General features: G+C 35.2%; 1 long non-coding RNA gene across 1 annotated transcript in view; it reads right to left on the bottom strand.

Moving 5' to 3' along the window:
* Positions 1 to 3,091: 3,091 nt before the first annotated feature.
* LOC136033121 (uncharacterized) overlaps positions 3,092 to 26,390 on the bottom strand; it is a 51,083-nt gene continuing 27,784 nt past the window's right edge. The window contains exon 4 of the long non-coding RNA XR_010618862.1: positions 3,092 to 3,415. This is a non-coding gene — a long non-coding RNA (uncharacterized LOC136033121). The remainder of the gene's footprint in view (positions 3,416 to 26,390) is intronic.

Raw genomic sequence — 26,390 nt, 5'->3', positions numbered from 1 at the left:
GCTTTCATTGATCTCAGAGTATTTGCAGTATCTTTTAAAACATCAGCATTAATTTTATCTTCTCCAGATTTAACATTTTGAACGAAATTTATAATTTGTTGTCTCACATCAGAATGGAACATTTTATCGTTAACACTATCATCTTTTTGAAACCATTTTCCAAAAAGTCATAGCCTGCTTCATCTAGTGATGAAGTTCTGCTACCGTTATCTTTTAACACATGCAAAGGCTGAATACATCCGTCATCTGACCGACATATGTTATGAATAGTTTAGTATGGATCTAAGCTAGCTCTTTCTTCACGAAAACCTTTTCAAATCTACTCTCTTAGCTCTTACAATTTAATGTTTATAATATCTAAGGGAATTTTTCATATTTACTTCACTTTCTGAATCATCTAAATTTTTTTTAATTCCCAAATTTCCACTATAATCTTGTCTTAATCTTGTCAATTTCAAATTCCACCACCATGCATACTTTTTTGATCTTTCATTACCAAAAACTGGGGTCAAATCAGCCGTGGCATCAGAAATCAACTTTCTAAAACTTTCAACAGCCACATCTATCTCTTGTACAGACGACAAAGGAAGCAAATAAACATTATCTATTCTGCTTAGTAAAATTGAACTAAATATTTCCCAATCTGTTTTACTATAATCATACTTTTGAGGGAAATTTTCGACGCCTTGCGTATAACCTAATACTATTACAAAAGAAATATACAAATGGTCAGACTGTGACGGGGAATCCGAAAAAAACGATCAATTTCTTACATATTTACATCACAGCTAATACATCGGCTACTGACTGCTTTGACGGGGGGCAATATTTTGACGAAACAACAACTTTATGACTTGGAAAATAAATAAACACAGTTACACATTCATTACACGAATCATCAAAATTAATATCCGCACGAAAACATTTTTTTTACTAAAACTGCTGCACTAAAAACCTCTTATCGTAATTAATTCTTGAAAAACAACCATATTCTCTTGGAATACACGGAAGCTTTCCGAACTTATTAACACAGGGTTCCTGTAGCAGAACAACATCTGGCTTTCTTTCTGCAAAGGTTTGTTGCAACTGCACCATTTCATGGAAAGAATGCTGCAAGTTAATCTGGATGAAAGACAATGATTTATTTATATCATTTACACTGCCTGATTGGAACATTATTGACCGTCGTCATACAGAATTTTATCTTTCAGTTCTCGTATGACGCATGCGGGCTTCCATTGGTCTTACTATGGTGACAGGAACATGATGGGCGATCAGAAAACGATTTTGGGAAATCATCAAATGAATAGTTACCCAGACGAAAAGAGCAGCAATGCATACCTCTGCACTCAGTTGCTATGTGGCAATAATGGCAGAATTTTGAACACTTTATGAGGAACAAATAGTCTTCACAGCGCTTCATCAAAAAGTCAAGTTTCACATGACCGTTTAACAGGATGGACTGGTGGAGTTGTGGGCTAACTTCAAGTACGACGTTAGCAAAGTTTCTATCTTTCCTCAATACTGTGACAGCTTTCAGTAGCTCAAAATAATCAACCATATCTTTAACATTATCGTTGCTTCGTAAGAATTCTGTGCGGAATGAATCGGGATCTTCACACTCCGTGACTTCATATACGATTATTCTCGGCATCTTTTTCTTCACTTGGTCAGCTTTATACTTTGCCACCTCTGCTTTCTTTCTAAATGCTTAAATGGCGTCTTCTGTATTGCACTCTGAACCCAGTTGAAGTAGAATTTCGCCATTCTTATCTGGTACTGTAATTTTCACCCCCAAATTTTCGCTGGCTTCGTCAATAGTCCGGTAAAAACTTTTGGTAAGCTTTTCTAAATCATTTCATCCTAGACATGTATCACTACTTTGTCATATTTCATTGGTTCTAGAATGACCGAATAAACGCTTGGGCCACGTACCGCTAATGCAAACGAACAGAGCGAGGTTGCAGTTGACTGTGCAACCCCAAACACAGATATCCGTGTTTTATTCAGGTCACCAATACAATCTTGCAGTTTCACCATTGTTTGCAGTTGGGGATTCTCGTTACAAAGTAGTTCTGAGTTCTCTTCCATAACATTCTGATGTAGAAGGAGGATCTGGTTGCATATTTCTTTGACATTCTCCTTCCCGCCGGGGACTTTTTACATTTCCGAAAACTTCTTTCAGCAGGCCTAATAACCCAGCGACACTTGTGCTATTCGACGGGACATAGAATCTCGTCATAATTTGGATTGGCTGCATGAATGCCCGAAGCCATTGTCACTGTCAGCAGTAACGGTGCTCATTTCTCAGATTGCCAATATTCACTAGATTGTTAACAATTTTGTTTATGATTTGTACACAGATTAGTCCGAATAATGTGACAGATCTCTAGCTATGCTGTTCTGTATTTAATTGCATACAGTGTGATATAATTCAAAACACTATTCGCTGCTGAATAACAAATGCACACGCTTTTTCTCAAATCTTGCAATGATAGCTATAACAATTATTGAGTGTCCAATGAAAACAGGTTTATCCTCAGGTTCTTGGATGTTCACCCTTTCAAGTATCAAATGAGACTCCAGGGTTATAAGGCCCATTCAGAAAATAAAGAGAAAGCTGGCCTTCACACATGGGCTATGCATGACTTTCGAAGGCAGTCTATTGTGAATCGAGATTGTCAGCATTGCACTTGTATGATGGCTGGGAGATTTTCATGACTTGAAACCGTGTTGAATTCTTTTATTTATAGTTTATTTAAAGTCCAAACACTCAAAACTCTAGTGCTAAAAAAAACTTTCAGTCGTCATATTTCAAAAATGTTCCAGTAAGATCTATTTTTATAATTATGCGCTCATTTCATGCTCTAGTTTGTTCATTTACACTCGTGAAATTATGATCTTGTGGTCTTCCTCTTTGTCCTGTCTCTTTTGTTTTTCTAGTTTGCCGATTTTGAGCGATTTTCGTCCCCCAGGTATTATGGAACTGCTTTAAATACCTTCCTTGTTTTTAGCTTCGAATTTTAGTTCTTTCTGATCCTCGTATTTGTATGTCTTGTAACCCATTGCTTTAAAATATTGACAAAAGGAGTTTGATTGAGTAATAACCAAATTTAATTTAGAAGTTACAAAAAGAATTAGTTCCTAGTAGATTTAAGCTGTGGTAAGCATAAGATACAACCAGTAAATCCTCTAATGTTCACCCATGCGGTCCCCTGTTGCTGTTTCAGTTCCCTTTTATTCCTAGAATGCCGTAATAATTTGGATCGACAACTAGCATCCAGTGATCTATCCAGTTACTTCCTGATGCAATACCAATGATGCATTTATAAGTGACATCCAACTCTCCATCTTCGTCTCTCACTTTCAATTCTTGCATCATCACTAGTGAGCCAAGAAGAAGAAGCCAAAGTACCTGAAAATAGGAGGCTGTAGTTCTTAATTTGCAATGTAAAAAACAACAGAGTTGGTGAACACAGAAGTCTTGCGTGCTTATACTTCTTTACCTAAGCTACTTAATCGTCTCAGCGAACATCTTAGAGAGTTGCAGACACCAAATTATGCTGTAAGTAACCTATATGCGTCTTTTCTTTGAGGACAGAATACATCTTATTAGACAATGTTCGCGAGCTGGCTTGTTAAGAGCCATTCACGGTGAGATATTACAAATGCCGAGATTTACCTAGCGCTAACATGAACCAATCATAATATTCCATATAATTTTGACTTTGTTTAAGAGGTTAGGTTTCAACGACTCCATACCTCTAAACAGAATACCAAATTTGCGGAAAATTGTTATCAATGCATATTAAATTTGTCTCCGTCACTATTTGGCTTTTACTTATAGCCCAGGTAAATCCTTTTACTTTTTCATCACAATGACCATGTAGTAGGATCTCTTCCTTATCGGTTTCCGAATCTTCTTCCGAATTGGTTTCCCACTCGGTTTACAAAACTTCTTTCGAATGGTTTTCCCATTCGGTTTCCGAGTCTGCTTCCGAGTTCTGTCCGCTCGGTCCTGCTGCTATAGTTTGCTGACCAATTGTCAGATATTTGCAGACCTTTGTCAACTGATTATAGCGACGAAGACCACACTGCCTTTCGATAACAAACAAATACAACGTAGAGACAATAGGGAAAATTTCAAGACAGTGGTAATTATTTCTGTAGATATTTCGGCCCTATGTCCAAGGGCCGTCTTCAGCACAATACAAGAATAAGAGAGAAACTATATATATATATATATATATATATATATATATATATATATATATATATATATATATATATATATATATATATATATATATATATATATATATATAAAAGAACTTACATCAAATTGTGAGGATTAAAACTGAATAATTAAAAACACTTTTTAAAACTTTTTTTTAAAAAATAGCCCTAGCATCCTTACTTCAACGAAGTTCAACCAGGACTGGCGAAAAGAATGAAATGAGAATATAAGCTCATTCAAACTGAAGAGAATAAAATGATTAGATGCAATTTCTTAAAGCTAATCTTGCTTGTTTAGCAGCCTGTCTCAAAGGCCTTTTCGTAGTTGGTTCAGTACTATTATAAATCGGTTTAGTAAAATATTTTGTTAGATAATTTTTAATTAAATTTGAGTATGAAGAATTTAGTGAGTATTCCCCCAAGTCCCTGTTCAAAGAAATATTATTATTTATTTTGAGTTTCGATTGATTCTCGAACCACCTGTTTTATTCCCAAATCATTACTAATGAGTGAAGTTTTCAAAAAGTATCATGTGGGACGGATTATTAAATATATGCCAACCTAAAGCAGAATCAAAGGAGTTGTTGGAACTATTTGAAATTAAGGCCTTGTCTATGTCATTTTTATGCTGTTGTAACCGTTTGTCTAGATTCTGATGGGTCCTGCCGACATAGTATTTTCCGCAATCACATGGTATTTGATAGACCCCTCTTTGGCGAGTAACTGGGGTCTTATCTCTACCCGAATTTAAGAAATTGATGATTTTAAAATTATTAGTAAAAACTACGTACAGATTATTTTTTGTGCAAATATTTTTTAATTTTGTTGTGATCTTTGGGATATGCGGAAGATAGACAATATTTGAGGGCTTATCAGTAGCCTCACATTGTGAAGTATCTTCTTCGATTTTACAAGAATGTCTTTTTATTCTACGGCTAATTATTTTATTTACAAAAGGAATGGGGTATCCATTACCAAAAAGAATATCCCTGATAAAATTTATTTCTGCATTTATATATGAATGGGAGCAAATATTTAGGGCACGATCAATGAGGGAAGTTACAACTGCTCTTTTAACTTGTGGGGGGTGATTTGAATTAAAGTGAAGATATCTATTGTTTTGTGTTGGCTTTCGATATATAGTAAAATCCAGTTCATCAGCATTGCGAATAATTAATACATCTAAAAACGGATGTTTATTTTCAACGTCTAGGGTGAACTGCAAATTTCGGTCATAAGTGTTAAGATGATCTAAGAAGCCCCGAAGCTCAGCTTCCCCATAATTCCAAAGTGAAATTACGTCATCCATGTAACGACCCCAATAGACGTGCTTAAAAAAATAAGAATTCAATGCCCAATTCTCAAGATTCTCGACGTAAATATTTGCTAGTAGCCCGGATAAAGGTGCTCCCATGGGTAACCCATTTTTTTGCTGATAAAAAGAATCGCGAAATTGAAAATACATAGAAAACTTATTACAAATTTTAACAAGAGTCATTAAAACTTCACAATCAATTCCTGTCGCTGAAGTCTCGATCAAGTGGTAATTTTCTTCTATTTTTTTTTTAATAATTCCTCTGAAATAGTTACATCTATATTTGTATACATTGAAACAATGTCGAAACTACTAACTATTGTGTTTTCTGAAATACTTGTGTTGCTAAGTTTTTTAACCAAATCTGCCGAGTTACGAATATAGGAATTTTGAGAATACAATAAAGGTTTGAAAGCTGTACAAAGCCATTTTCCAATATTGGCAGCGGGGGCTTTAGTACAAGCTACGATAGGTCTTAAGGGAATACCCTGTTTATGTATTTTTGGTAAACCGTAGAGTTTAGGACAGAAACTACCACGGGGAAAAAATTTATTGTATAGTTGTGGGGTGATTTTACCATTTTGTTTTAGCTGCTTTAATTCATTTATAATATTATTAGTGAACTGATCAGTAGGATCATGAGTTATTGTTTGATATGTAATTGTGTCATTTAAATGCGAAAGAATTTTGTTGTCATAGTCTGTCGTATTCATGACAACAAGTGAATTGCTTTTGTCTGCTTTAGTTATTATAATAGAAGGATCTTTTCGGAGAATAGATAGTATTTTTATGTCATGCAAATTTTCCGGTGTGGAATTGGTAGGAGGCTTAAACTTTTTTTGGCTGTTATAGAGGATATTTATAAGACCAGATCTAACTTCATCCGGGTTAGAGACAGAAGGATAGTGTTTATGCAAAGCGGACTCTAGAGAGGAAACTATATCTGCCACAGGAACCTGTTTCGGTAGAAAAGAAAATTTTGGACCTTTTTCTAGTGTTTCGATTTCCTGGGGTTCCAATGTTTTAGAAGAGAGGTTAACGATAGCAGGTCCAGGAGTGAATAAGATTCATTTCGTAAGCCTTCCAATTTTTTATAGAGGCGTTCTTTGGACAAGCGAAAATCGTGGCTAAACAAATTCCTTTCTAATCTAACAACTTGAGCAAAATCAACGGTGGACAGGTTTTCCAGCAAAAAAGTTTCCAACGATTTTCTCTCTGAAGAAATAATATGTCGTTTCTGTTTTTTGTCCTTAATACTATGGACTAGGGTTTTTAACTGTAGTGTGTGGGCAAATTGCGTTTCTTTCCGGGTATTTAAATGTAATTTATATCTTAAAGACTTGGGAATATTCCCTATTGTCCCTGCGTTGTATTTGTTTGCAACTGATTATGCAAAGATCTAGAAATTAAGGAACAGTTATAGAAGATTTTGTAACATTTTATCTTAACAACTAGGCTGGCTGGCATAGATGATTAAGTTAGACCTATTAATAAAAGCAATATTACCATTACACCAATAAAAATATCATTAAAAAATCGTCATATTTGCCCGAAATTCATATTGAATCTAACGATTGTTGGTTTGTTGTATGTATTTTCTATCAATATTTTTTTCATTTAATGTTATAAAAAGATGTTATACAAGAAGATCTATTGTATACTGACGGTCAAATTAGGAACCTCAATGCTGATTTTTTTTTGCACTAAGCATTGTAGCTAGTTTTCTTTCTAGTTTTCCTATTTTTTTGAAGTTCTCTTACTTGTCGTTTTGCTTCATTTTTGTCTCCTTTTAATTTTCTTGTTTTTTTGATCAACACCCTTCCTTCAGTTTTAGTTCTTGTATGCGAGCTAAAAAATAATCCATTCCAAAAGCAGGGACCTCGTCTTTTCCAAAGTTGATCCCAATACTGGGCCTTATTAACCTAACCTTATGGGGGGATGGTGGTTGACTACTAGTTCTTTGAATATGGTAGCGTGCCACCAGTAGCCGCTATACGTATAGATTCACTTCTCTATCTTGTTTTGCAACAGTCTATCTGTTTCTGAAGACCTATTAAAACTCGAGATCTCTCCAGACAAGGAATTTTGCTTTAAGAAGTGTGTAAAAAAAGTAGGTGAAAGAAATATGTAGTGAAAAGAAGTCACAATGGAGAGTTCTTCCTGGATGAAGCAATGTTGTTACTTGGGCCAAGAAGTATAAATCTGGAAATGAAAAAAATTACGTTAACTCTTGTAGACACGCACGATAGGCTGTTCCAGGTATTAATAGAAATGCTAGTATTCAAAAAAAGAATGTTGATCCAATAAGAAAGTAGATAAACCAAATTAGAATTGCAGGGTTCTTATCTCTATTTGTCGTCCACAAATTGTGACTCAGAACTCCCCAAACATTGTTCGAAAATTTGCTTTTAAGGGGTGTCCTCTTCGATCTGTCTTTGTGATAAATTAGAGATTTGAGTTTGACCGTCGGGGTAAAGGTTACCGGTCAACGGCCGAGGAAAATAAAATTGGTAAATGAGAGCAGATAAATAAGATGTGAAAATAAAGATATGAGGACGTCAACCTGTCTTATAGTAATAAGGCAATAAATAAAACAAAGGGACTTCTCCCATACTCTCCAGCTTCGAAAAAGCACGGCTCCTTGCTACGCCAACAAGTCACCTTTGTGTTTTTGAACGCTGTTTGGGCGTAGTTTGTGTCATTTAGGTATCTACTATACGAGAAGAATCTGAAGCAAAGAGGGTTTATAACATTGAACATTAAACATTTGAGCTAAAGATCGCACCGTCTGGAAAAAAATCTTTATAGCACCCTAACCCATCAGGTTACAGGATATGAAAAAATTCATGGAAAAAATGTGAAAAATGATAAAAACATGACGAAAAATGATTTATTATTTTTATTTTTATTTCGTCCGAAGGAATTCAATGTAGTTTTCGAATAATTATAAGAGATGTAAGATATGTTAGTGAAGCGATTTCAGATGTAATCAAGTTTATCCATTTATTCTCTTAAAATTCTTTGTTCTAAAAGCTATTCACTTTGATTTTTGTGTGAACTAGTGTCAACTTCAGAATTTCAACCTGTGTCGAACAAAAGCTCATTTCACAACATATAATATATGATTATATAATGATAGCTGTGTATCATCATTAAGGCAAACCTGCGAAAAGCATTGGTTCTTGTCAAGTATTAGTCTTGACGAAACAGTGCAAAAATGAATGAAGTGAATACTACTGAATCTTTGACAGAACAAAACCTCTCACAAGGAATATCAAGAAATACTTGAATTAGATGATAAAAATATTTATTTTACTTACCTAACCTGAAGTTATCATTTTTTCCAGTCTTGTTTTTTTTCTCTTCTCTTTTTTTTCAGTTTCTATTCTTTTCTTCAAGTATTCTTCGTTTTTTCCTTTTTAAAAACGGGTCACCACACAAATTATTTTAACGTTAGCGGTTATTCAAAGCTGAATTTTAAATGAATCTTTTCCTGATGCAGTACCCCAAAAACCTTTACTGATATGCGCTTTTCTTTAGAGTTTGAAATACTTCGGTAACAAAAAGTGATTCTACGAATATATTTCTAGTTCTAAAAATTCCTGATTGTGGTATATATATACTTACGTAGTATTCTTCAATGTCGACCCCTTTGTTTTGTCATACATGCTCTACAAGTCCAAGCAGACAGAAAGGTTTTTATGCGAAGCTTTAGTTAGTATCAAAATATAGGGTTGAATTACCATTTATAATATATCGACTGCTTTGCTGAGGAGTGCATTTTTGTTTGCAAGGTAATTGCAGCATATCCGTTATTGCAATAAGGTTGTTGAATAACCCTTAATTTTCAATCACTCGACTTCGAAGAATGTGAATACCCTTCGTGGGAAATCTAATAACTGAAGCTAAGAAGAGCAAGTAATGAATGCTGGGAGGGGGGGAGGAGATATTACTGAAGTAATTGTTTTCTCTGCTCCAAAGTCCTCCCAAAAAATCCAATTTGTCTTCAATTTTTATCAGATCTTTGAGTATTTAGTCACAATATAACTTTTTCACAAGGTTGTCTCTTCTGGAGGAATTTCTCCTTCAGATTTGAGATAGGCATAAATATTGTATCTGAACATTTATTTGGTTGTCTGTTTAAATCCACAGACATACACATACTTAAAATAACTGCAATTGTTAATATAGTTAAGAGTATCAAAATTGGTGTTACTGACGATGAATGAATACTGGTTGGTTCTTCCGTCAAGAAGAGTTCGAGCGGAAGTTCAGGGGTCGTATGAATTCTATTAGCTTGTGATATTAGCTTTTCTTGACAGTACTCATTCAGTTCTTTAGTGGTAAACTTTGTCGTAACTTGATCTAATGGTAGAAAAAGCTTTTCTACTTCTGATACGGGCGAAAATAAGTTGACACGAAATGAAGTTTTTGGGCTATAAAAATATTGAATTATAAAAGATAAATGACTAATTTTACTCTCACTGCTGATATAAGTAACTTGGGCATCACTAACGTTGATTGAATAATGTTTATAAGTTTGATTATTTAAAAATAAATTTGATTCAGGACAGACAATATTCAGGGTAACTGGTCCTGACGAAGGGCTTGCAAAGACAAAGGTTTATTGGTCTAAGACAACCGCAAATGGAGAGGAGAATGTTGTAGCCTTCCTTTCGCATAACTGATTAATTGCACTTGCATCTTCCGTAAATACAGGATCTGAGCATGATGTGAAGCTAGCTCTTCTCAGAACTATTTGGCTATCACAAATGATTTTGATTTTATAGGATACATACTTAAATTCTAAATCATAGCGGTTTTAATAGCAAGTATCAATCAGCATCGTTTGTTACAGCAAAAAAGTCGGAAGAAGGTTGAGGTTTAATATAATGTTGGGAGTCACTTATTCTGTACAGCACTGATATTGATTCGTATAAGTTAAATTCACTGCCTATTTGATTCAATGGTAAATAGAACACAATTATTAACTGTTCTGAAGTTGACATGAGTTCACATTTTTAAATTTTAACCAGGTCCAAAAGATATTCGTTAGAAGAAATGGCGAGCGTATAGGGATTTGGGAGGGATTGGACAATGTTAGTCAGAATTTGACTTAACTTGGACGGGTCTAATAGCTGCACTGGAAAACCTTCTAGAGATGTACTCATAAATGCAGTTAAAATTTCGTATAGCGATATACGTATAACGATGTTATAGGTTGCGGATTTCTGCAGTCAAATACCACGAGACACGTTTTGTGTTGGTTTAGAGTGATGCAACTCCAAAAACCAGATTGCGAACTGCTTCTTTTTGGGTGTCTATTATTGATTTTAAAAAGGCTAGGAGAGATTCATTAAATATATTAAAAGTGTCCTCCTGAACCCTTGCCATATCCTTATCTAAGTTGCGTTTGATCTGACTCCCGGAAGTTAAGTCAAGAGTTGACTTTTTCCTCTGCTGCCGTTTTATTTAGTAAGAAGTCGACCAAGCAAGTCAACAGAGAATTGCCAATCGAACGCTTCTCTGGCAAAAAATCCAAATGTCTTCCAAGTTGCTTGAAGGAAGGAAGGGATAAACTAGCTTACTGTATAATTATAGTTGACTCTTAAGGTGAAACAGACAGAAGGTAATTTTAACACCTTTGATTGAATAGGACACTGTAGCACTTCAGCATGTTTTTTTTGTTTATGCCTGCTATGAACGTACAGTAGAGGAACGCTTATTTGAACACTTTCAACTGTTCCACTAGTCCACTAACTTGACTTTTTTACTTGCCTGTAAAAAAGTCAAATCGAAAGGAAAAATAACAAACTTAATATCTTTTTAAGTCTATCTTAGTGCAACCCACCCAAACAAGAAAAAAGCAAGCTCAATAAACTCACCACATTGGTACACAAAAGTGGTGCCTTCATCTTAGATCCATCTTAAGATATACTTCATGATTTGCTATAATTGAAACTTCTGCCTTCTTTCTTGGTTAACTTGAGACAACTGACAATTTCACCCCGTAGTCGAAAGTCAACTTTTCGCCAACCTTCAGTCAACGTTTGACAAATCTAACGCTCCCAGTTTACCAAGAATCTCAAATAAAACGTCAGACTGACGATCTCAGTTAACTTGAAAAGTAAAATGAACGCGGCTCTGAAGAATGAATATTGCTAGTAGCTGAGGTTAAAAAATGTTAAACTTTGTCATTTGTAATCTTTATGACGTTTAGTTTTTCTTGTACCTCCTGAACCTGACTATCAATGGCTAATCCAGCGACATAACCTATTATGTTACAATGACCAGGTATTAAACTTCTGGGAATTTTATTTATTTTCACTTGCATCCAATGCTATTTATTACTTTTTCAGCCAGCTGGACCTCGACCAGCAAAGAGTTGCGCTTTGCGATGACCCTCTGTGTAAATTCATTGCGAAATCCATGCCAACTTTCGTGGAATTGCTTGAACAAGTGTTTGGCCGTTGGTGTAGATGATTGTAATCCTTTTAGGGTTCAATTAAAGGATAATTGTTCCAAATTTCGTTTGTACTTTTAGCTATTTTATTTCCGATTTCGTCTAATCCTTCATTAATTTGAGAGATATTCACGTAAATAATGAGTCTATAATTTCCACCAGTAGGGGTTTATTTGCCTATCTTATAGAGAGCCATTCCTTGCGACAAAAATTTTTTAATTCGATCCTTGACAGAGCCGTATACCTCTGAGAAGAGAAAGATAGAGCCATTTTGACCACATTACACAGAAAAGAGTATGTGATTGCCGGAGTCCTGCATTTAAGGAAATCGTTTTAAGGTCCCAATAAACTAGGTAACGACTTAACCTTTTCTCCAAGAGGGTTGACTACAAACATATCAGTTCAATTCTAAACCTGGTTGAGGGAAAGACAACTGATAAAAGGATTTTAAGTGCGAAACCAAGTCAGTAGATTTCGAAAATTTAGTATTATGGGACTGAATGAACAATTTTTTGTACAAATGACCTTATTGAGTATTTGGACTTCTTTTTAATCATGGTCTGAACAATTGACTAGTGAACTAATACGAAAAATTAACAGAGCTTTTTTCTTTTACCAATTACCTACCCCTAACATACTAATAAATGATGTGAGAGTAAAACAACAACCAAAAACTATTTCTCAGAATTGACGACCTCGTATTGAGACAGGACTAAGCTTGTAGAAGCCAGCTGGTTTATGTGTACCTCGCTTAGGTCGATTAGGGGCGAAAGTTCCTCCCGGATCGTCCATTTTGACGATGGATGACGTTTCCTCGTGAAAGATAGTGGGCTCATCTGGATCATCCGCAGAGTTGTCTTACTATCCTCCTTTTTCATCGCACATATTGAGGAAAAGACGAGTTTAATAGTGGACAGCATTCAGGATGCGTTGGAGTTGTCTACTGTTCTCTGGCTCTCTTAACAATATAGTTGCAGAGCGTAGCGCGAATTTACTCATTGTTGGATTTGTTGTAGATCTGTCAGTAGACTACTCGGCTCCATCTGACTCGGGAAACCTTTCTCCATCCCTTTAGAAAATATTAGATGTCTGGAGAGGAACATTTGACTGTCACCAACGGCCTTACGTAACCGGATATTGACCATTCTTCTTTTATGAGGTTTCTGTAAGGACTGCAAAAGAAATACATGTTTATGCATTTCTTGCAAAACATAGGACCGACCGATATAGCGGAAACTGCCACCTTTTGGGGTCCCAGGTTTAATCGTGTCATCGTTGATGTAGATTACGCTTCCAATAGATAATAAAGGGATGGTAAAGAATGTGATTGAAGGCTCTTTTCCTATGTCAAAAGTTTTAGTTTTCGAGGGTAATAGCAAAGGGATTATGGTGCAACCCTTGTTAAACTGCTCTGCTTGTTTTCCTCGCTCTTGTTGGAGAACCTCACTGAAAATATAATAGGTTGTAAAACTTCCTTCAAAAGCTGGACTGCTTAGTCTTCGTCATGTTCATAAGGCTGGAGTCGAGTACGTGAGATCTGCATACCAAGGAGACTAATTGGTTCATGAAAAAATTATAAGGTATAGCGAGAGAACCCTCTTGGATGATTGATCGAACTGTTTAGAATAAATAGATATAGATAAATAAATTCACTCCAGGATCCTGAAATTACATCAATATATTTGAAGATTAGATGTTTGCAGAGTTTGACCTTATTCTCTGCTGCTCCATTCATCGAAGGAGTCCAAGGATTGGTGAAGACATTCCTAACCTTCAAGAAACTCATGAGTCCTTTGTAAAGACTTCAGCAGAAAGCTGCGTGACAATCTGTCAATAGAAAACAAAACATTCCAAAATAATGCAACGCAGTAAAAATTTACAAATAGACTCGGCAGTAATATCAGGTATGGGTTCTAACACAACTAAGGAAGAACGGTCATCTACCCAGACAACGACATATTTGTTGCCTCCAGACAAAGGTAAATTACCTAAAGTGTCCAAACACCATGTTTCAATGCTTATTTCAGCGGAAACATTCTTTTGTAGCTCGGGTACAACTTTGGGGGTAACATTTCTACGCATGCAAATATGATAATTCTGAGCCTCATTCTTCATATGTGTCGATGTATTGTCAAAATAGAAGAAATTTCGTAGTTTAACTAAGCTTTTCTCCGCGTTATGGTGGGCGGCCATGAGGACATTAGAAACCGACAGTTATAACACCAGAAATCTGGCACCTATGAATCATTAGTTGTAAAATTTGTGCGTTTGGTTTTCTGCATTCTTTCGGTGGCAGCATCCGATACAAGATCCTCTCCCACAACATGAGCGTGTCAACTTCCTTCTGTATCTAAGGCACAATAGTCCACTTTTTCAGTAACCTTTCAAAGTTTCCTGGATTCATTTGTGGATCTATAAATATACATTCATTACCTTTCATATCATACAGTTTTTCATTTCTATCCCAAGTATCAATATAATCAGGCTGGTCTTTGAGACTAGCAGTCTCTTCTAAGAAGTCATGGTCTTGTGGCCTAACTGTAATATGGCTATTTTTGCAATTTCTATCTTCGGTAAATCTCAACCTGGTGTCCCGGTCTTCCTGTCTTTGCAAGGCATCCCCATTTGTGCTATTAAATCCAAATTTCGTGTAATCACATGTCCCGTACTGAAGCATTAGGCTTATAATTGGTGCTAATTCTACGTCGTTCATCTTGTACTTCCTAATTTGTTGAAATTCCAAACCTATAAAGTCAAAAATTTCTTTTGGGGAAGTTGAATTCAATGTCGTTGAATCTGTCTGTACTGTCGATGCCAGAAACTCTGCTTCTTCATTCGTGAGTGAGGCCGGTCGAGTTTGCAGAAGTTTGTCGTCTGGTGGTCGGCTTAATACATCAACTGGGTTGAGCTTCCCCTTAATGTAGAGTCATTTTATATTTCTGTCTGATAAAATCACACTGACTGTATAAAGTTTTGAGTCAACATCTCTTGACTTCTGAATATAAGTGATGGCTTTGCAGTCCGTCAGTATATAAGTTTCTCGTCCAAAATTGTCGTAAGAAAATCTCTTTAATCCATCAACGATTGTCAAAGTTCTCTAGTGAAGTCACAAGATCGACGCATCGCTGTGCTATGTACTCTTAACTGTGTGTCAATCAGTCGCCTTTTGTTGTCTTCTTCCTTTTGTTCTAAAGAGCTAGCGAATACATCCTTGCTACTTTCAGTAATGATGTAGTATGGTCTACAGTCATGGTAAGGGAACTTCAAGAAGAGTGATTTAGAGATTTCTTCGTTCAAAAGATTTAAACAGGATTGTTTCTCTTCCCATCCTAATTTTGTGTCCTTGCGAGGCAGCCGTGAAAAATAGAACGTCAATTGAGCATAGTTCAGGAAATTTTTTCGGTAAAATCCAGTGAGTCCGAGGAATCTGCAAAGTTCCTTGATGTTACATGGTGGCTTCAACTTTACAATTTCTCTGATTTTGCTCTCCTATGGTTTCACTCCTTCTGGAGTGAAGACGCAACCCAATAAGGAAACTTTCTTAGTGAGAAATTGACATTTTGTGCTTTTTTTCGTAAGTTCTGTTCCCCTAGTCTCTTAGATACCTTTTCCAGGTGAGTGACATGCTTGTTATTGGATTGGCTGAGGCTTACCAGATCATCGAAGTAAAAACAAAAAAAAATTGCATTCTCTTGAACAGAATAGTGATAAATTCCTGAAAAATCTGTGGAGATGGAGCCACTCCTTGCAGAAGTCGCTGAAAGATCATTTGTTGACCTGTAATTGGAGAAGATTAGCTGAAATATTTCTTGCTCTTTTCGTGAAGATTTACATTTTAGAATCCATGTAACACGTTGGTAATAGAAATGGAATTAGCTCCAGACAAACCTAGGGTGCTAAAGATGTCATCTGCCCTTTTCAGAGTTCACACTGATCGACGTATAGCCTTGTTAGTTGCAAGACATCAATCAGGAATCTAGAATTTGTTATGTCCAGCTGACTACGCTCTGGAATGACGCCGTTCACTGATTTTGCGATGATGAAAACTGGAGATTGGTAAAGACTTCTTCCTGGCTTGATAATACCTGCTTGTAAATTCGCCTGAACATGGGACTCTAAAGCCTTTTGGTGTAGCAATGGGAGGTTGAACTGCCTTCCCTTGGGTATTGGTATGTCTGGGTTGATGTCAATTTCTGAGTCCATAATATTGTTTTGACCAACGTTGTAGGTTGATTGCGTGAACATTCTCCCGTACATTTTCAATTCCCTCCATAACTTTTCCTTCTGTGTCTGATTCAAATTTTCCAATTTCAACTTGCCAGTTTGTTCTTCTATTTTCGATGTATTTTCAGAACTTATGGAAGCTGCCAGAATAGCGTCTCCCTTCTTCTAAAATTCGTCCAGTGGAAAACCTTGGCTACGGCTATTTTCGTTGATTTCCTGAAAGTAACCAGGAACCTCCTAAAAATTTCTCTAACGTCCCAACTATTGTTGAAATACGGAATAAGAAACATACTCCCGGAGAAATCGAGAGCATAATGATGTAATCGTGATTCTTCTTTTGCAGGAGTGAAAAGCACTGCTGCACATGCAGGAAGCTCTTCACCCATTGACCTAGCACGACAATCTAAGAGGACCATAGAGCGAGGAGGTATAGATGTCACCTTAGCCAAGGTAATACGACCACGTGCCAAATTTTCAGAACTGAAAAATGCAGTCTTTTTCATCTGGGAGAGAAATCGAAGGATCATTAGAAAGATTCGTATGAGTGGCCATGTTAAAAGCAATTTAAATGATGCAAAAGATAGTACCCTAAAATTACATAGAATGATAATCTAGCCATTCCATGATCTAGCACCATTAGTGCTAGCCAGTGAATTGGGCAAAAACCTGGTATAGTCATGAAAACTTCCGTTTCTTCGGTGACATAGAAATGCTAGTATCCAAAGAAACAATGGTGATCCAATGGGCAAGAAGATAAACCAATTCAGAGTAGCAGGGTTGTTATCTATTTATGTCACCCACAAATTGTGAATCAGAACTCTCCGAATATTGTTCTAACAATCGCTCTTAAGAGGCGTCTTCGTTGATCTGGTTTTCCGATAAATTAGAGATTTGAGTTCTACCGTTAGGATGAAGGTTACCGGTCAACAGTCGAGGAAAATAAAATTGGTAAATGAGAGCAGATAAATAAGATGGGTAAATAAAGATATGAAGACGTCAGCATGTCGTATAGTGATAAATCAATAAATAAATAAAACAAAGGGACTTCTCACATTGTTATCGGATAACGGAAAAACTGTTAATCCAAATGAAGTTCTAATCTGGACAGTAAAATAATTTTACGATTGTTTTGATGGTTTTGAAGGTTTCCTTTTTTATGTCCGTTACCTTTGTTCCGGTTAGTAACCATTGTAGCTATTTTAACTTTTGAAAATGAATTGGGCAGCCCAACGACAAATGCTTCAATGACTCAAGCCGTTTTCTTCAGCAGACAAAACACTTTCCTCAACTGATTTTTCTGCAATCTCATTTATAATTATGTTCACAAGTTCTTTTTCTTGGTAGTCAAAGAGATTCACGAGAATTTCGACTACTGACATGGTCTTTAGTACTTAATTTTCGGTTTTAAAGTCCATCCTCTTAGAATCATTGTACTTGCTGGAGCTATCCATTCCAGCTAATTTACAAAGTGAAACGTTCGCACAGATAGGCTAGGTGGATGACAATTTTTTATTCTAATATATTTTTTAAACCTGGGATATTGCAGATACTAGGTTCTCGTGGAGCTTTTCGACTCTGATGGCCAACGTTTCCAATTGCCAAAACCTAGTATTTAGACAGTTGGAAGTTTAAAAAAAGGAGTTATATTACAAAAGTAACAACACTAAGAATTCTCACTTGCTCGCTATATAATTTTTCCTCCTCTTCATAGGGATTATTCTCGTCGTCAATGAGATCCAGGGATTCTGAAACTGGCAATAATTCCCAAAACAACTGCCTGATTTAGGCATCATGGGGCACAACTTTTTGACCATTGCATCCTTCTTCTCTTTGAATATCCTTCTTGGAAATCCGCTGACCTCCGGCAAACGTTTTATGTTAAACTTTGGTTGCATAGAGTCGCAAGCCTCCATATCTTTGTCAAAGTCTATACGATAGTAAAGTAGGCGAGACTCTTTTTCAAAATTTGGTTTCAACAATGTTCATTAACTGTGGCAGCACATACTTTTTGTTCTGTGCTCGTTTTTGTAAAACCCATTGTCTAAATTCACGTAGCTCCACAGCTGAGAGTCCTTTTCTTGACGTTGAAACGCACTCTACAAAATCTGGAAAATCGTATACTTTTCCTTTTTTCCACATCTTAGTTTCAATATTGCCATGGACCATATCAGCATAGTTGTGAGTATAACCTCTTGTCAAGTACTTCAGTGTCACAGTTTGAGGTCCGTTCGAACTGTTTACAATACGGAGAAGGGAGGTGTGCAAAATCCAGTTATTATTATGACTGGCTCAGTTGTTCATCCAAAATATAAATTCCTGAATTTCACGCTCTGAAGTAGATGAAATAACAGCATAAAAGGCATAAACAATGTTTTCAGCTGTCCTGTCTTTCATTGCTTCATGCCATACAACCAGTGAGAAAGACCTTTCCCTGCCGATGCTGGGTCAAATTGGTTCACACCTGCAAAGGTCTCGTTGAACACAACCAGTCGACTAAGAAAAATAACTCCAGGCATATCAGAAAAAAGAATAAGCTTTTGTAAATCTACTGCAAAGATACTTTTCTCAGAATCGCTGCTGTAGCTTGATGCGTCTGATTGATAGACAGGTGTAGCTTTCCTAGCACGTTCGATGCGTTTCTCCCAGTTTTTTTCTTCGATACTTTGTGATTGTCAGAATCTGTCTGATCCTTGTCATTTCCTAGACTGTCAGCCGTACTGTACTATTCACACTCAGCACAAACATCATATGCTGGCATTTTCAATGATATGTTCATTCTCTTTACCTACCATCTCTATGTCTCAAGAGAGACCTTCAAAGTTGAAAATTTCACACTGAAATCTTGATGCGTGTTAATGAGAGTCAAGGAAGATTGCAAATATTTGATGTTCAGTGTAATTTCGCGACAGTAAGGGGGTGTAGAAGGACCAAAGCTATTGTTATAGATCTCAATCTTATCAAGGTGTTCTGAAGTCACCTTGCCACGAGGTGCTTTGTTTCCTCTATTATCCACAACATGCAGGATGGCAAGACCACAGTTTACTTTTCTTACAGAGTTCAGTCAAATGAGAATCAGTTTTGAATCCAAAGGTATTCATTAACATCTTCTTGCAAACCTCTGACTTTACTACAACGTTCTGTCCCATTTTTGGTAGGTAATAATGCCCACTAGTGTGAGTGGTTTAATTTATTTTTTCTTATTTTTCGTGTATTGGCAATACTTAATTACCAAAAAAAAATTATTTAAAATGTTTTTGAATATGATTTTTGTGTGGCATCTAATGAAGTTTCTTTTACTTAGAATTAATTCGGCTAGGGTTATTAAACTGGTGTTTTGAAACACACATATCCATTCATTCATTAACACAAACAAGAAGCAAAACATAGTTTTGAGTGAAAATCACTGGACAATGCTTGACTTTTAAAATTAAAAGAAGATAGGCTTTTAAAAACTGGACTAGTTTTCTGGATTAAACAGTACTTGTTTAATCAATTAAGCAGTTTCAGTTTCGGCAAGACCTCCCCCTCTCCAATATGATATTCTTAAATTTAAGTTGGAATAAACTCGCAATGGATGCTCTTCTCAAAATCATTTCGAGATTTTTTTTGGGGAATGAACGAAAAGACTAATTAAATAAATTGTATTAAAAGAAACGTGCTCACTTTTCTCTATAAACACTAGAAATTCCATAATGGATCTAGCTAAGTCTCAGATGCTAATTAAAGAACATATGTGTCATTTTGTTTTCAAGAAGGATATATATATATAAATATATATATATACATATATATATATATATATATATATATATATATATATATATATATATATATATATATATATATATATGCATATATATATATATATATATATATATATATATATATATATATATATATATATATATATATATATATATATATATATATATATATATATATATATATATATATATATATATAATGAAAAGAGAAATCACCAATGCTACAGCACAAACACACGAAAAAAAAAAAAAAAAAAAAAAAGAGACAGAAGGAGAAAAGGAAGACTGTTTTCCTAAATTAGTGATTAATATAGACCAGCACTTGAATGAGGCCTTAACCCTACTCATCCATACAATCACATAGGTCAAACAGCATAGCCACACACAATCAACCATAAAGAATAATCCATGGACAGGCAGTCATGTCGTCAATAAGTATAAGTTCTCATTTACCAAACAATAGAAAAAATAATATAGACAAATAATTCAGAGGCAGCACCCAACATAAGGGCTCATAAGGAGAATACACTGGCCTATATAGGAATTCGCCACTCTAAATTCTCTACCCAGCACAGTGTTGTGGCTACCACAGAATATCCATGGCATCCCCGCGTCAGGTATCACCCCCAAAATACATGCCTATGAAAAAAAAACCAGCAAATGTAAAACAACCAAGTAAAACCAAAAACAAGCTTATCCTGTTAATATATCCCTCCCTTTAGCAACAATAGGTAAACTAAATATTATAAATTTTACCAAATCACAAATATTAACACATTGCAAAAACCCTGAATGAACTAAACAATTATAGAATTCATCTTTACCATGTGGCTAATTTTTCAGAAAATCCGCTCAATTAGAAACACAATTCAAAATAAATGGCGCTGTGACAACATTTCTCGAACCTCCGAAATTAGTTAAAAATTTCTTTAAGTATTTCTTGATAATTCTTTTGATATTTATTTAAAAGTTCGTTATAATGAAAACTAAATTTTTAAAATTACCAAGTTAATTTATTTGCAGAAAAACCTCTTGATATCAATTTTTGGCTTAAGATTTTACATCTATTTTTAAAATCAATATAATTACTACAAATCCTTGCATAACGAAGTAACTGTGAGAAAAACGCTGAATATGTGATATTTGAGTGTATATTACTTTCAGGGAATGGGAAACTAATCACTTCAAAATCAAAATCATCCGTTTTATTATACATTTTAAAACTTAATTTATAATTATCACAAATATTAATATTTAAATCTAAGAAATGATCTTCATGACCAGCGCCATGACTAGGCTCAAGAATAAGCTCTGATGGATATATATTTTTAGAAATATCAATGAAATCCTTACAATTTAAGACCAAAATATCATCTAAATATCTTTTATTATTTGACAAAGCATGTTTTAAATTAATTGGATTATTCTTATCCATCATATATTTATATTCTAGTTGACTTAAAAACAAGTCAGCTATAAATGGGCTGGCATTCCCCCCCCCCCATGGGAATTCCCATAATTTGCTTGTACAAATCACCCCCAAATCTTATATAAGTATTGTATAAAACAAATTCCAATAACTCAAAAATCATATCCAAGCTGAAACATCTCAAGTTAACTGTAGTATTAAAGCAGTTTGTCCATATAGCTTTTTTATTATAAATGTCTATTTTTAAGAACCTTTTACTAGACCTTCACTTTTACTAGAACCTTTTACTTTTAAAAACCTTTCCTCTTGGATAAATTATTTAGACACTTTATTACAGAAATCATACCCCTAGATTCAAGTAGCTGGCGTAGATCTATAGAAAGCATATGTACATCTAATTCATTTTTTCTATTATTTTTCCTATGTCCTCGATCGTTTTTTACGATCGAGAGGATCCCTCTCGGATAAATTATTTAGACACTTTATTACAGAAATCATACCCCTAGATTCAAGTAGCTGGCATAGATCTATAGAAAGCATATGTACATCTAATTCATTTTTTCTATTATTTTTCCTATGTCCTCTCGATCGTTGTTTACGTTTAGTAGGACAAGTAAAAGAAGGATGGTCCATAAAACCATCAACACATTTAACAACAACATGAGACATGTCACCATATTTTGCTACACGATCAATTAGCCCAAAAGGATAAGCTGTACCAAGAGTATGGATCCAGAAATCCTCCTGTTTACGTAGTCTATTATTCTTCTCTTCTTTATTTAAATTTTCTAATTCTAAATTTTCTAAAATTGTGACAGTTATATCTGATATGGAACATTTACCATTATTACAATGTTGAACTAGATAGTTATTAGTTTTTTCATTATTAACTGTTGTCTTATGTCCAGAAAATCTTTTATATATATTATTAGTTGTTTCCCCCACATATTGTAGGCAGCATTTATTACATTCTAATAGGTAAATTACATTGGTTGTTCTACAATTAACATTATCACGTAACTTGCATACAAAATTTTTATTATACAATACTTTTAACAGAAGTCCGTTGGACAAAATGATCTTGGCAAAGAAAACAACGACTTTTACACTTACTAACTTTCAAAATATCGTTCCGAGTTCCGAGGCTCTGATTCATTCTTGCCGTCATTGCTATCAAATTGTCGACCACAGGCCCGTTTGCATACCAATCCGGTCTCTTAATAGGGAATTGTGCCATCTCTGAAAGCTTGAGAGTCCTAGCTTTGAGATATGAATAATTGTTTTGATTAATCACCTTGCCAAGCATAATTCCAAACAAAGCACCTATGATGGTTAGTGTTGCGCCTGTCTCATTCAATTGTGCTGAATCGATAAAATTTTCTTCAGCCCACATAATATCAGGCTGTGGATTCAACTTTGAAAAATCTTTTTCAACAACAGTCCAACCTTCTTTTGTTGCTGCATCAACAAGGAGGTCTTTCTTCATATCTAATAAGAAGGCAAGGCTAGACCATGCGAGATCGGGAGAAGCATCCTTGACATTGAGTATTCCAAATAGGTCAATAGCATTTGACTCTCTAGTTCTGTCATCTGGTCCGAGATTGACTAATACCCATTCTCGATGTACAGAAAGTTTTGGCGGGTTCTTCAGTGATTGGTTCGATCTAAGGATCTTACCTATCCTGTTTGCATACGTCTGACCAGCATCCACTAGCTCAGTTGCTAAGGGAATTGCAGCTGGAGCCCTATTCCTGTTTTTGGATGAGTGATAAGCCATTAGGAAAATAAGGAAAAACCCCTCACTAATAGGAATATCGAGATATTTCAAATCAATCTTTAAAGGATTCTCTTATTTATAGTTTGATTACATTTTCTTGGATAAATTATTTAGACACTTTATTACAGAAATCATACCCCTTGATTCAAGTAGCTGGCATAGATCTATAGAAAGCATATGTACATCTAATTCATTTTTTCTATTATTTTTCCTATGTCCTCTCGATCGTTTTTTACGTTTAGTAGGACAAGTAAAAGAAGGATGGTCCATAAAACCATTAATACATTTAACAACAACATGAGACATGTCACCATATTTTGCTACACGATCAATTAGCCCAAAAGGATAAGCTGTACCAAGAGTATGGATCCAGAAATCCTCCTGTTTACGTAGTCTATTATTCTTCTCTTCTTTATTTAAATTTTCTAATTCTAAATTTTCTAAAATTGTGACAGTTATATCTGATATGGAACATTTACCATTATTACAATGTTGAACTAGATAGTTATTAGTTTTTTCATTATTAACTGTTGTCTTATGTCCAGAAAATCTTTTATATATATTATTAGCTGTTTCCCCCACATATTGTAGGCAGCATTTATTACATTCTAATAGGTAAATTACATTGGTTGTTCTACAATTAACATTACCACGTAACTTGCATGCAAAATTTTTATTATACAATACTTTTAACAGAAGTCCGTGGGACAAAATGATCTTGGCAAAGAAAACAACGACTTTTACACTTACTAACTTTCAAAAAATCGTTCCGAGGCTCTGATTCATTCTTGCCGTCATTGCTATCAAATTGTCGACCACAGGCCCGTTTGCATACCAATCCGGTCTCTTAATAGGGAATTGTGCCATCTCTGAAAGCTTGAGAGTCCTAGCTTTGAGATATGAATAATTGTTTTGATTAATCACCTTGCCAAGCATAATTCCAAGCAAAGCACCTATGATGGTTAGTGTTGCGCCTGTCTCATTCAATTGTGCTGAATCGATAAAATTTTCTTCAGCCCACATAATATCAGGCTGTGGATTCAACTTTGAAAAATCTTTTTCAACAACAGTCCAACCTTCTTTTGTTGCTGCATCAACAAGGAGGCCTTTCTTCATATCTAATAAGAAGGCAAGGCTAGACCATGCGAGATCGGGAGAAGCATCCTTGACATTGAGTATTCCAAATAGGTCAATAGCATTTGACTCTCTAGTTCTTTCATCTGGTCCGAGATTGACTAATACCCATTCTCGATGTACAGAAAGTTTTGGCGGGTTCTTCAGTGATTGGTTCGATCTCAGGATCTTACCTATCCTGTTTGCATACGTCTGACCAGCATCCACTAGCTCAGTTGCTAAGGGAATTGCAGCTGGAGCCCTATTCCTGTTTTTAGATGAGTGATAAGCCATTGGGAAAATAAGGAAAAACGCATCACTAATAGGAATATCGAGATATTTCAAATCAATCTTTAAAGGATTCTCTTATTTATAGTTTGATTAAATTTTCTTGGATAAATTATTTAGACCCTTTATTACAGAAATCATACCCCTAGATACAAGTAGCTGGCATAGATCTATAGAAAGCATATGTACATCTAATTCATTTTTTCTATTATTTTTCCTATGTCCTCTCGATCATTTTTTACGTTTATTAGGACAAGTAAAAGAAGGATGGTCCATAAAACCATCAATACATTTAACAACAACATGAGACATGTCACCATATTTTGCTACACGATCAATTAGCCCAAAAGGATAAGCTGTACCAAGAGTATGGATCCAGAAATCCTCCTGTTTACGTAGTCTATTATTCTTATCTTCTTTATTTAAATTTTCTAATTCTAAATTTTCTAAAATTGTGACAGTTATATCTGATATGGAACATTTACCATTATTACAATGTTGAACTAGATAGTTATTAGTTTTTTCATTATTAACTGTTGTCTTATGTCCAGAAAATCTTTTATATATATTATTAGTTGTTTCCCCACATAATGTAGGCAGCATTTATTACATTCTAATAGGTAAATTACATTGGTTGTTCTACAATTAACATTACCACGTAACTTGCATGCAAAATTTTTATTATACAATACTTTTAACAGAAGTCCGTGGCACAAAATGATCTTGGCAAAGAAAACAACGACTTTTACACTTACTAACTTTCAAAAAATCGTTCCGAGTTCCGAGGCTCTGATTCATTCTTGCCGTCATTGCTATCAAATTGTCGACCACAGGCCCGTTTGCATGCCAATCCAGTCTCTTAATAGGGAATTGTGCCATCTCTGAAAGCTTGAGAGTCCTAGCTTTGAGATATGAATAATTGTTTTGATTAATCACCTTGCCAAGCATAATTCCAAGCAAAGCACCTATGATGGTTAGTGTTGCGCCTGTCTCATTCAATTGTGTTGAATCGATAAAATTTTCTTCAGCCCACATAATATCAGGCTGTGGATTCAACTTTGAAAAATCTTTTTCAACAACAGTCCAACCTTCTTTTGTTGCTGCATCAACAAGGAGGCCTTTCTTCATATCTAATAAGAAGGCAAGGCTAGACCGTGCGAGATCGGGAGAAGCATCCTTGACATTGAGTATTCCAAATAGGTCAATAGCATTTGACTCTCTAGTTCGGTCATCTGGTCCGAGATTGACTAATACCCATTCTCGATGTACAGAAAGTTTTGGCGCGTTCTTCAGTGATTGGTTCGATCTAAGGATCTTACCTATCCTGTTTGCATACCTCTGACCAGCATCAACTAGCTCAGTTGCTAAGGGAAATGCAGCTGGAGCCCTATTCCTGTTTTTAGATGAGTGATATGCCATTAGGAAAATAAGGAAAAACCCCTCACTAATAGGAATATCGAGATATTTCAAATCAATCTTTAAAGGATTCTCTTATTTATAGTTTGATTAAATTTTCTTGGATAAATTATTTAGACAATTTATTACAGAAATCATACCCGTAGATTCAAGTAGCTGGCATAGATCTATAGAAAGCATATGTACATCTAATTCATTTTTCTATTATTTTTCCTATGTCCTCTCGATCGTTTTTTACGTTTAGTAGGACAAGTAAAAGAAGGATGGTCTATAAAACCATCAATACATTTAACAACAACATGAGACATGTCACCATATTTTGCTACATGATCAATTAGCCCAAAAGGATAAGCTGTACCAAGAAT

This window comes from Artemia franciscana, chromosome 11 (genome assembly GCF_032884065.1).
Source record: "Artemia franciscana chromosome 11, ASM3288406v1, whole genome shotgun sequence".
Lineage (NCBI taxonomy): Eukaryota > Metazoa > Arthropoda > Branchiopoda > Anostraca > Artemiidae > Artemia > Artemia franciscana.
This window is presented reverse-complemented; position numbering and strand designations above follow the sequence as displayed.